This window comes from Vitis riparia, chromosome 12 (assembly GCF_004353265.1).
Source record: "Vitis riparia cultivar Riparia Gloire de Montpellier isolate 1030 chromosome 12, EGFV_Vit.rip_1.0, whole genome shotgun sequence".
Classification (NCBI taxonomy): domain Eukaryota; kingdom Viridiplantae; phylum Streptophyta; class Magnoliopsida; order Vitales; family Vitaceae; genus Vitis; species Vitis riparia.
Genome location: NC_048442.1, coordinates 4,802,815 through 4,814,870, shown reverse-complemented (window position 1 = coordinate 4,814,870; position 12,056 = coordinate 4,802,815). Strand labels below are relative to the sequence as shown.

The following is a 12,056-nucleotide window of genomic DNA, read 5'->3' as shown; positions in this document are numbered from 1 at the left end:
AGTGATTCACTATTTTTTTATGATTTGGAGCGCTGCTATCACAAGAAAGTGATCGTTGTATCCATCCTGAGAGATGATTATCTATAAACTGTAAGCACTTGAATGAGACAAATTTGTCTTAAAAGATATAAAGTCAAATTCTAGCCTCGATCAACCTTATTTGTGGGTTCCAATTTTCTACTTCATTTTATTTGTATATTTATTATACACATTTATTCTCCATATATTTTCAGTGATTTGGATAACAAGTAGAACCGTAATTAGCTTGGTCCTTGAGAAATATTTTGTGGGCACACTGTTCCATCATTTGGCCTCAACCAAAATCTTCAACATGTCAAAGCCATGTTGTACAAAATTCCTTACGGGTTAATATTTGTCGACACACTTCTGCCATGAATATATAAGCTGATGGTATTAGAGCTCTCCACATTACTGAGACAAACGGGCTCCTGCCTTGAAACAGTTGAATTTTCCAAGAAAAGGAAAATTTATCCTAGTCAAGTTCCAATGACCCATCCTTATATTTGCTTGCTCATTTTTCCATTTTTGGAGTTCATTCTTTTTCTCCTTAATTTTCTAAGCACTAATGGATGCTAATCTCAAATAATGTAAATGCAGCATTCTTGTTTGCCAGACAAATCCTCATGAGTGAGCTAGCACTAGCCAACCCTGTGGATATGGAAAACATTGTAGTTAGGTGTTGCGAACAAGTCTTAGAGCTCCTGGACCGTTCTGAAGAGGCAGGAATTGAAGAAATTGTTGAAAATTTTCAAGAGATGGTGATGAAGCCTCCAACAGCAACAAGCTTCAAGCAATGAAAGCAGTTATGAGCAGGATGTTGGTGAAGAGCCTGCACCCATGTTTGAGAGAGTACCCCATCTTGTTTATTTGGCCGCAAGAGGAGTGGTGGTTGCAGGGAATGGCCCTCAAGGAAGAAAATTAGCAGAAATGGCACTATGGTGGATGGGAGCTGTTGATCAGACTGATATCTTCTTACCGGGTTTCATTTTCATTAAATTAAATAAAATGGGGGTAATTCATAATCATTCGGTTAAGATCGATCTAAACTAGTGCCTTTATCCTTTTTTTAGGTTCATTAGGGTTCTGAATTGAAGTAATAATATTATTGAATCATCAGAACTATTTCGATATTTCTTTTTTAGTTCCTATACATGGCGTCTTTGTGAATCCATACGACTTTAGTTCTTCCCCATTTCTTTGTTCCGAACCATTCTTTTCTTTGAATTCTTCGCTCTTTTTCTTGATTTCATCCCTTTTCTTTATTCATTCAATTCATAGTCACAGACGAAACAGAAGGACTTCTATTAGAAAAGTGGTGGCAGCTACTATAATATTGGTGGCAGCAGCCCCATGGTGTCAGTTAATTTTCATGGGCAACGGTATACATATCTGACTGATAACATGTGATTGGTTTGACATGAAGAAGAATGAAGTTAATTATAAGGTGGAAAGAAGAAAATAATGAACACACCTGTACATAGTAGTGGCTGCACATTTAGGATATAAATTATTGCAGTGTATGAAGATATTAGGAGTTACTAGGTGCAAAGTTGGTTAGAACTATTGTGATTGTTCATATATCAAGATGGTCTGTGTCTTTGTCACTGTCTTCCATGGGGAGAGCCATGGGGTACTGTTTCATTGGGAAGAAAGATCATTTCCAAATGTCTAGTGAGAAAATCAAATTGAAAGCCTGCAGTGAATATCAATAAATTGGTCCATGGAAGAGAATTTGAGGCTCATGAGTATATAACAAGAGGACAAGTCACTTATTATACCTGGAATGCTGCCTGGCACCATGTCTTATGACCATAGGCAACAACTTTAAAGTTAATTTGTGTATAAGGACATTTGAGACCAATCTTAATATTAAAGAACAAGATGTTGAACATCAACTTCTGTCAAGGATCGGAGTTCAGGGCAAGTAGATATATCCTTAAAGGATCAGTTAGATTTCAATCACAACTGACCTGAAATTGGCTAGATCAACACATATTTAGAGGTGCTTTGACTTCTTCTATGTCCCTGCCTTATAAGGAAGAAAATATTTAAAAATCCACATAATCATTGGTAAGTACAAGAAGACATTCAACAGACAAAGATTTTGAATTTGAGGAACCAATCTGTCTCTAGAAAAGTAAGGGGAGAAAAAACACTGATAAACAAATTTTACATACCCCTTCCAGAGCAACAAATCCCCTAAGTTGTAAGTTGAATCCCACCAACCAGAAAATCCCCTTGTTCGTCCACTTTAAAGATCTAGCACGTACACACATCAAGACTATTATAAGATGCTAGTTTCCCAACAGTTTTTTGTATCATGAAGCTCTGAACCATCTCAACCAAAAGGATATCCATCAATCTAAGGATATCCATCAATCTAATAGTTCATCATTATTTGCAAAACACAGCTTTGCATGAAACAATGACACCAAACAATAAAGAGAAAAGGACTACTGAGTCAGACATCTGTTTTCCATTGGAGGGGGTGCCTGACTCAAGAAGATGGGGTTAAAGCGTGATTGGAATTGGAAAGGTCATAACCACCTGAAAGAAAATAATCACGAAGACATGGACAGATGCACATAAAATGTATGTATCCATCAACAAAGGGTTAATTGAAAGGAAGACTTCATTTTAAAACCAAAAGGATTTCGGGTTTCTTAGCTTTGGTAGTAGATACCCGCCATCTCCTTGTTTAATACAAATCATGTTCCTAGCACTAAAACAGCAGCATCTTCAGGTGCCTTTGCAGAAGCTCTCAGCACCAGTTAATGAAGGTGACTCATGAGGGATGATCAAAGGGCTGGCTGATATATCTGAAACAGAAGACATGTTTATTTTGTCTGTGAATAACTAGTCAGGGGCATGTTTCGGTATCATTTGGGGTATAAGTGAATGGATTTCATTTTTCACCTTTAAGTTTCTATTTCTTATTTATTATATGCTGTGACTTGTGATGATGATGACTCCTATTGTCTTTAATTGCTTAATTCTTCATGACCCATAAGCAAAAGTACATAGTTATTGCGGGACAAGGAAACAAGGAAAAAGCTGGTGTGATCCCTGTAATTCATCACTAACAGAGTTCTGGAAATTCCAATTCAAGTAATATTTGATCATATCTTGCATATTAGGTACTCTAACTAAGAACTTCAATGAGAGCCAAGACTTCCTCCAATGAGAAGAACAGGAACATTGTCAATTCTAAGAAAAGGATCCTGTTTTTGAGTAGGGTACATGACAGTGATCTAAGTGATCATCCCAACAGCAACACCATGTATACCGAAGACATAAGAAAAACCAAAACAAGAACAAAATGAAATCAAAATTAGGAAAGAAATAAATGCAGTAAAATCATAACAAAGATGCTATATTCCTGTATCCTTGCCTTTCAAATGTGGCTAACTGCTGATCTCTCCCTTTATGCAAGCAGAAGCACAGTAAACACCATCTCTGGTAAAATGCTGACTGTAAAACCAAAACAGAGCAACCTCAGTCAAACACGACCTAACTTGACCAATTAAGTACCAGAAAGATAGAAGCAACCTCAGTCAAACACCATCTTCTACTTTCCATCTCCCTGTTCAATACCAGTTAAGTTCTCAGGCACTAAAAGAGCAGCATCTTCCTCACTCCACCTTCCATCCTCAACAACCTTTGAAATAATTTTATTACAAATTAAAGCAACAAATGCCTTAGTTATCGAAAAGTACAAGCCCAAAGAAAACATACCTGTCACTTTCTGGTTAGGTATAAGATATCACACATTTCAACCTCATACAACCTACAAAATGATGTAAGAACAACTTGAAATTTGCAGATTACGAAGAGCGTCTCCTCTGTTGTACCCTCAGAAAATGGACCAAAGCAATTAAAAAATTTCTCTAACCATAAATTAGCTAAACAAAAATGCACCCATGCATGCTTATGTAAGAGAAAATCAGAAATCAGACTTTCCCATTTTGAAGGTAACTTAATTGAGTCATGGAGAATATAAAAGTGACTTTTTTTAGTATGAGCTACCTGAGTTCAAATCTTTCTTCACTCTTGATATCTTTGTTCTTGATTTGTAGAGTGATAAAAATAAAATAATAATAATAATAATCTTAAACCAAACAAACAAAGCATAAGATCGACTTTTGTTAATGTACAATTCTTGAGTAGAGTTGAGAAGTGTGTGAAGATGTTACAAGCCTTATGGGTGCAAAAGGTGGTAAGAATTATTGTGATTGTCCATGGGGAGTTGAAAAGTGATGATGTTAGGCATTGAAAATTACCAATGAAAGAGTTGAGGGTATGTGTCTTGGCTGCTGTCTTTCATGGGGATTCATTGGAAAGAAAGATCACTGCCAAATGTCTAATGAGAAAAACATATTGAAAGCCTGTAGTAAATATCGATAAATTAGTCCATTGAACAAAATTAGAGGCTCATGAGTATAAATAATGTGACAAGTTACTTATTATAGGAGAGCTGATTGGCACAACATGCTATGACCATACGCAACAACATTTTAAAAGTTCTATATTAGAAGACTTGATACTAGAACCAAAAATCCAATCTTAATCTTGCAGCACAAGATGTTGAAGATCCACTTCTTTCAAGGATTGAACTCAGGACAAGTAGATGTCACACACAACTGACCTGCACTTGGCAAGATTGAAATGGAATAGTTCCCAATGACCAGAACTAAGAGGTGCTTTGAAGTCTTTCTTCTACAAATACGAGAAGACCTCAATATGTTGTATCATGACAATGTAAGAGTGAAGGAAGGGGGCACAGTAGAAGATGGTGGCATCAAGTCAAAGGATGAAATTTTGAGTTTGAGGCACTAGGCCATTCCAGATCAGCACAAATTGGACTTAAAATAGAGACCAAAACAAATTGAATAATAGGCCTTTTGGAGGGATCCCCTTTTTCTAATTTCATAAATTCTTATATTCTAATTCTGTTTCACAATCAGAAATGTAAAATAAATTCCTATAAATTATTTATAGTCACTTGATATATTTCTCCTTATCAAAACAAAAATGTGTTTCTCATAAGAAATCTTTCATGTTCTTCCTAAATACTTAATATGAGACGGGAGAGGAGAAACAGTGATTAACTTGATATGGAAGGGAGAAAAGATAGAATATCTTGACTCTAATTCAACCCATTTCAAAAAATAACTTGCAAAAGGCTCCAAATAAGTACCCATATAATTCTAAATTGTTTAAATGCAATAGTTAGATCTAGAGTGTTTTTGTGATGTAGGTAAAATTTCAAGCACATTTGACCAAAGATACAGATAGGCAATACCTAAGGTATTTGAAGATGTACTAGTATTTAAATCATTGATATTCCAAAGCAAATACATAAACTTGCAAAACCTTTTTAGTCTTAATATTCATGTAACTTAGAGGCCAAACAAGGTTAATAAAGTCATCAAATTAAATCTTTGGTAATGGTACCTTTTTGTTAGGCATTGCCTTACAATATGGAAATGTTGCAATTGTCCTCACAAAATTGGTCTTTTAAGCGAAAAATACACCGGCCTCATAGCATCTGTAGAATGATATGTAAATGATTGTAAGTATGGCAGAAAGTTAAATCTCCATTTTTAAGGATGGAAATAAAGAAATTAAAATGTTTAACTGACCATAAACTACCAGAAATTCCTCCATGTTTGCCTGTATCACAGAAATATATGGATAAATTCAGGAATCACCTCTGCCCATTATAAAGGTAAATTGAACGAGCCATTGAAATATTTCAGTCATCTATGTTAAAATGCAAGCACCTATTGTCAGTCTTCCTCCACACCTCTTCACTTCTTTGTTCTCAGGCTTGTAGCATAAGAGAAAATATCTGAAGTCAAAAGGGCAGAGTATTCTGCACGCGCAAATCTCCAACAACAGGGCAGAAAATATTGACGAGAGGGCATACTGCAAATTTCCAATGGAACAGTCTCAGATGTGTGTGTTTGCTGCTGCCTTTCCAGGGGGAGACTCATCAAATCTTGTTTAATTGGAAAGATCATAATCATATATCAAGAACACAAGTCTGTTATACGTGGAGGGCTACTTGGCACCTTGTCTGTCTCACCATAGGCAATGGAATCTTACAAGTTTGTGTATATTGCCACAAACTTGTGTTAACCTGAGAAACATAAATATATTACCACAATAGAAATGATTAGAAATTCAGACGCACAAGTTTGGCACACCCAAGTCATTATGTATGTGGAATCACCACCTTCATTAGTCATTAGTATAGCACACGATGTATCACTATGCGTGGAATGTGAGCTATATATTCCCAATCTTGGCCTTTCTCAAATTGGCACCTATACTCCAACAAAGGACAACTCTGGATTTTCAAGAAAGAGAGGGAGTTTGGCAGTCTCTCTTTTGTCAAGTATTGGAGCTGATCACAGTTAGAGATAGACAATGTTTTAAGAGAGGTGAGGTGTTGAAGACCTACTTCTCTCAAGGATTCGAGCACACGGAGTGAGTACATGTGTAAATTTTCAAGAGAGGTAAGATGTTGAAGCCCCTCTTCTCCGAAGGATTTAAACTTAGGGCAGTTGGAGATGGATAATGTTGTTAGAGAGGTAAGATATCGAAGCCCGGTGTTGTCCAGAGACTTGAGATTCGGAAGATTAGATATGTAAAGAGAGGTAAGTGTGGGGGCAGTAGGGACTCATTGGGAAATGATTCCATGTCTCGGCATCCATAACTAATTGCAAGTTTTGTAAGAGAGGTCAGTCTTTGCAAACCCCAGTCCACCTGAGATGTGAGTTGGTTGCAGGATGTAATTTGAAGTTCACGCAGGTTGGAGGGCAAACCATCTCTCTGAAACAACAATTCTGGACAATATATTAAACTCAATTGCTGCAGCGACGAGAGTGTGTGTGCCAGCAACTTCAGCTTCCTGCATCTGGAGATCTCATAGTGTGCAGACTCGAGAGCGGGCAATTCAATATTTACAAGATCAGGGCACCCATGGATTCGAAAATCATTAAGAGATGTGGGATCCCCCTCTGAAATGGAGATGGAGAGGAATTCAAGCCCTTCAACTTCATGGATGCTCAAATTAGTCAACCGTGGGAAGATGCTTAATGAGAAAGATAATGAGAAAGAATTACAGTTGCAAATACCCCCAATGAATAAAAATTCAAGGAATGGATGGTGGGATCTCAATAGTGCACGCAGGACAAACTCCAGTTTGGTACACTTCCAGATATCTAGTGACTTCAATGTAGTGGGTAAACCAACTCTGTTCAAGGGTCTGGAGAAACGACAACTTGTGATGTGCAAACGTTGGATAAGACAAGTGCTTCTTTGTAGCATTCCCTCCTCCAATGCCCACTCTATCCAATCACATTCTCTGATTACTAGCGTCTGTATTCGTGGTGGTAGCTCCTCCAATTGAGATATGTCTGAAATTTCAATTTCTGAAGTTTGGAGATCAGTGAACCCACTAGCTGGCCTTTTCAACCGAAATTTACCATGATACCCCATTTTCCTTTCACGGATTTGAGGAGCTCGGAGGGAGCCCACAAGCAACTCACAATGACCGATTTCAAGTTTCTTCAATGAACGAAGCTGTTTTGGTAATTTCCCACTGAGTTTGGGACATTCACTTAGACAAAGCTCCTGTAGACGAGGGAATTCTCCACGTCTGCATCCACAACATAACCATTTCTCCCAGTTGCACATCTTCTTGAATCTTAGAGTTTGTAGGGACGGGAAGGAGGGCTTAATTGTGTTGGAGGAAGAAGCATTCCCATAAAATTCACTACCCACCATTTTAACTCCTTTCATTTGTAAGATAGAAAGATGTTTAAGAGAGGGTAGCTGCCCGAGTGGTGGCAATGACGAGCAATTGTTACAATTCTGAAGCTCCAGGTCAACAAGATTGAAGAATGAAGGATCTCCTACCCAATCTGGAAAGCTTAAACCACTAAAAGAATAAATTTGGAGTCTCTTGAGGTTTGTATGTGGCTGTAAGCTGCTGAGTATATCCCTTCTATTTTGCACAACACCACCAACATCAGTGTTCTCATAATCCCACTCAAACTCCAACTCATCAAGGTACTTTTTATCCTTCATATTAGCTTCTAATGCATCCCTATCACATACAACATTCTGCAGCTTTGAAATGACAAGACTTCCCGAAAGCTTCCTCAATGCTCCCAATCTTAACCCACCATTTTGGCCCACAATAAATTTAGAAAGTGATTGTAAATTCTTTAGCTTACATATATCACTTGGCATCTCTTTCACCGAAGTATAACGAATATCAAGGTAACGCAAATTAATCAATTTTTCCATCTTTGAGGGTAATTCAACAAGATAATAACATCTCGATAACATCATTGTTTGTAAATTATATAAATTACAAACTGATTCAGGCAACTTTTGAATTATTGTCTCAGAGAGATCCAAGTAGCGCAAGTGTTTCAACTTCTCGATTGAATGAGGCACATCAATAATAAAATAATTATTCAAACTCAACACTCGTGCGCATTTCATTTCCAATAATAGATGGTGTAGAACTCTATTACTCAAGTATAGAGACCCAAATTTGCTTCTAGGTAAAAACGTTCGGAGACACTTCATTTGAGAAAGTGGATCAAATCTCTCATATACATCATATTCACTCATCAAATATGATAAATGACGAGTTTTCTCCGAGACTCTGTATATCTTACCATCCTCCAAAGAAACAGAAAATTCTAAGGATACCAATTGTGCCAAGTCATTAACGAGGTCGTGCATTACAAAACATGACTTATTTCTTACTGAATTTTGGAAAAATGACTTTGATAGAAGTTCTTGAAAGTAAAATTACCTACCTCTTCCATTCTTTTCTTGCTTTTTGATTGTTCCAACAAACCCTCTGCCATCCATAACAAAACTAGCTTCTCCTTTTCGAATTCGTAGTCTTTGGGAAAAATTGAACAATAAGAAAAACAGCGTTTTAGATGTGAAGGCAGGTAATAATAACTCAACCTCAGAGCAGGAAGAACCGCATCTGTGGGCAAATCCCATAATTCACTGTTTAATACATCATCCCATTCTCTTGCTTCAACCTTGGAGCGTAAGAGACTCCCCATTGCTTTTATAGCCAGCGGTAGACCTTGGCACTTGTGGACAATCTTTTCTCCGATTGCTTCTAGTTGTGGATGCCCACTTGAGTCTCCATTTTCAAATGCAAGTTTTTTGAACAGGGACCAACCATCTTCAGAGGATAACCCACCTAAACAATGAGTATGGACTGCACGCATGGCAGATGCAACCTTGGTGCTTCGCGTAGTTACAATAATCTTGCTTCCCTTTGCCCCGACTATGAGTGGAGTTCGTAGCGTATCCCAGTCACAAGAGTCTTCGTTCCAAACATCATCCAGGACAAGTAGAAATTTCTTCATATTAATTCTCTCCTTCAGTTGAACCTGAAGTAGATTTAGATCAGTGGTATTGGACGTGGATGAATTGATTGCCTCGAGAATTGTTTTCGTAACTCTGATAGGATCAAATTCTTCGGAAACACAAACCCATGCCTTGAGATCGAAGTGTTCCTTCACCCTTTGGTCATTGTAGAGCAGCTGGGCAAGTGTGGTTTTGCCTGTGCCACCCATGCCGACTATGGAGATCACACCCATGGCATCAGTACTCCTTGCATTATCAGACAGCAACAGTCGAACCATCTCCTCCTTAATTTGAGCCCTGCCATAAACAAGAGATTCATCTACCAAAGAAGTAGAAGGCCACCTTTGTGCCAATTTCTCACCAACGCCTTCTTTCAACCCAAGGACGTCTCTGTCTCGTGCCATATCTTCTAGTCTATCAATGATCTCCTCCACCCTAGACTCTATGCTCTGACCATAAAATGGAGCGAGAACCCAGGTTGACATGTCCATGATGTTACCCACCTGACTTGTGCTGGTTTGGGACTCCGCAGCTTCCACCTTGTGTCGCAAAGCCTCTGTGGCGATCTCATCCAATATGTCCTCCGCATCATACACGGCCTCTTTAAGCAAGACCAGCCACTTCTTCACATATGGATTTGTAAACTGTTTGACCTCAGCATCGTTGAGCACTGCATGGACGACCAGCAACTTCCTTTCCAACTTCTTCAGGAGCGCATCGCTGAGCTTCTGCCCCCGGATGAAGCTCACAACCTCGCGAGAAGCCAACCTGTCAAATAGAACTTGGAGAGAAGCTGAGAGAAACGCACCTCCAACTAAAGCCCCTGCCATTTCTGTTTCTCTTGCAAAGGAAGTGAAAGATGAATCGAGGGAAGAAGAAAGTAAGCAGACCCAAAGTGAAACCTCCAAACCAGAAAAAATTATAGAGAAAATGCAACTTGTTGACGGTAAAGGAACTTTGAATTCCAAAGTTTTCATGGTAGACCCCCCATATGCCAGCTTTCTTTGCCGACAACAAACTTCGTACATGATTTTCCTTCCATTGTGATAAAAACGTAGACTTAATTGAAGCTTCATGAAATCCATCTTCTGACTTTTTCTGGATTTCATTATTGATTAAATGAAATTTTTTGGTTGTAAATCAAGGTATTTTGAGAATTAAATGAGATTTATATAAAAAAAAATTTATGAAAATTTACTTTTATTGTGTGCTTAATATACAAGTAAGGTGAAACTAACAATTTTTTAGGGTTAATATAAATATTTTTCTCATCGGATTGATCATTAAACCAAAAAAATTATCAGGTTTTGATTTGGAACAAGGGTTAAATCTTGGGGGATCATGATTAAAGAATGATATTATAAATATGTAATTTACACATCAATTAAAAATAACTCACAAAAATTAAAATTATTTGTAAATATTTAAAATAATTGAAATATTTTACCATTTTATGTTTAATATTATTATATTAAATCGTGATAAGAATAAATATAAATTTATTAATATTTTTATTTTACTAGTTAGTGAAAATATTACATTTAATTATTGAAAGAATATATTATATATATAAAAATAGAATAAGATTTTGCTATTTATTTTTTTCATTTTATATTGTATAAATCTTGTTAATACTTTAGTGTGAATATATACATGAATATCCACTCATTTTATATATATATAAAAAACCATGTTTAGGGGGAAAATGGAAATGGTTGCCACTTTTACATTTAAGGGGAAAGCAAGTGGGGGCAACGTAGTTTGTATTTTTTTTTTCCTATTAAATACAAAAATGAGGTACAAGAACCTAAGAAATAAAAGAAAAATGACCAAAAAAAAAAAGAAAAAGAAAAAAAAGACCCAACAGTAGGGAAAAGGTTGGTCTAATTCTTATTAGCCCAACCAATTTGAACGGTTAGACTTGCTTAAGCTTTTAGTAAATTGATTATTCAAAATGACATCAGAACTTGATTTTATAGGAGGTTTCATTGATAGGAGGTGTTAAGAATATAATATGAATATTAAACCCAAATCGTATAAGCTTAATTTTTAGGGAAATTGGTTGTTTAACAAGATCGATGGTTCAAGTGGTCCATTGGGTAAGAATGTTCAATTTCTCAATAGTAGGATGATTGGTCGATATTCCAACAGGTCGAATTATCCAATTGGGTTCGATTTTTAAAACCTTAATTAATAAACAATTACATGCAATTTCTAGATGGATTATGATTCTTGTATCGAATTTCGATAGAATCGTTAATGCATAAAGTTTTTTTTTATATAGATACTATGGATTTGTTTGGAAAATTTTGAAAAACAATTCTTAGTTATTTTGAGGAATAAAATTCTATTTGAAAACTCAAATATAAAAGAAAGGCTTTATTAATTTATTTTTTATAAAAGTATTGTACATTTATGTATAATTCAAAAGTTTTTAAAATATTTTACATATTTTCAATTATTACTCACAACTCAAGCATGCACAAAAAATAACTAAAAACATCTCAAATTTATTATAAAAAAGTTATTTTTAGAATAAATTCTTAAAAAATTATTTTGTATAAAAAATGTTCTATAAAAATAAAATAAAAATTCAAAAATCATTACTAAGCAAGCCT

At 36.2% G+C, this 12,056-nt stretch overlaps 2 long non-coding RNA genes and 1 pseudogene across 2 annotated transcripts; all 3 read right to left on the bottom strand.

Moving 5' to 3' along the window:
- Positions 1–3,151: 3,151 nt before the first annotated feature.
- LOC117926127 lies at positions 3,152–4,032 on the bottom strand. The gene is made up of 3 exons (XR_004653062.1): positions 3,757–4,032; positions 3,571–3,679; positions 3,152–3,492 (listed from the first exon to the last, which is right to left on the bottom strand). It is a non-coding gene; the product is annotated as an uncharacterized LOC117926127 (long non-coding RNA).
- A 1,486-nt stretch (positions 4,033–5,518) lies between these two features.
- Positions 5,519–6,146, bottom strand: LOC117926128. The gene is made up of 3 exons (XR_004653063.1): positions 5,805–6,146; positions 5,664–5,694; positions 5,519–5,569 (listed from the first exon to the last, which is right to left on the bottom strand). It is a non-coding gene; the product is annotated as an uncharacterized LOC117926128 (long non-coding RNA).
- A 463-nt stretch (positions 6,147–6,609) lies between these two features.
- Positions 6,610–10,299, bottom strand: LOC117925909 (annotated as a pseudogene).
- Positions 10,300–12,056: the final 1,757 nt, after the last annotated feature.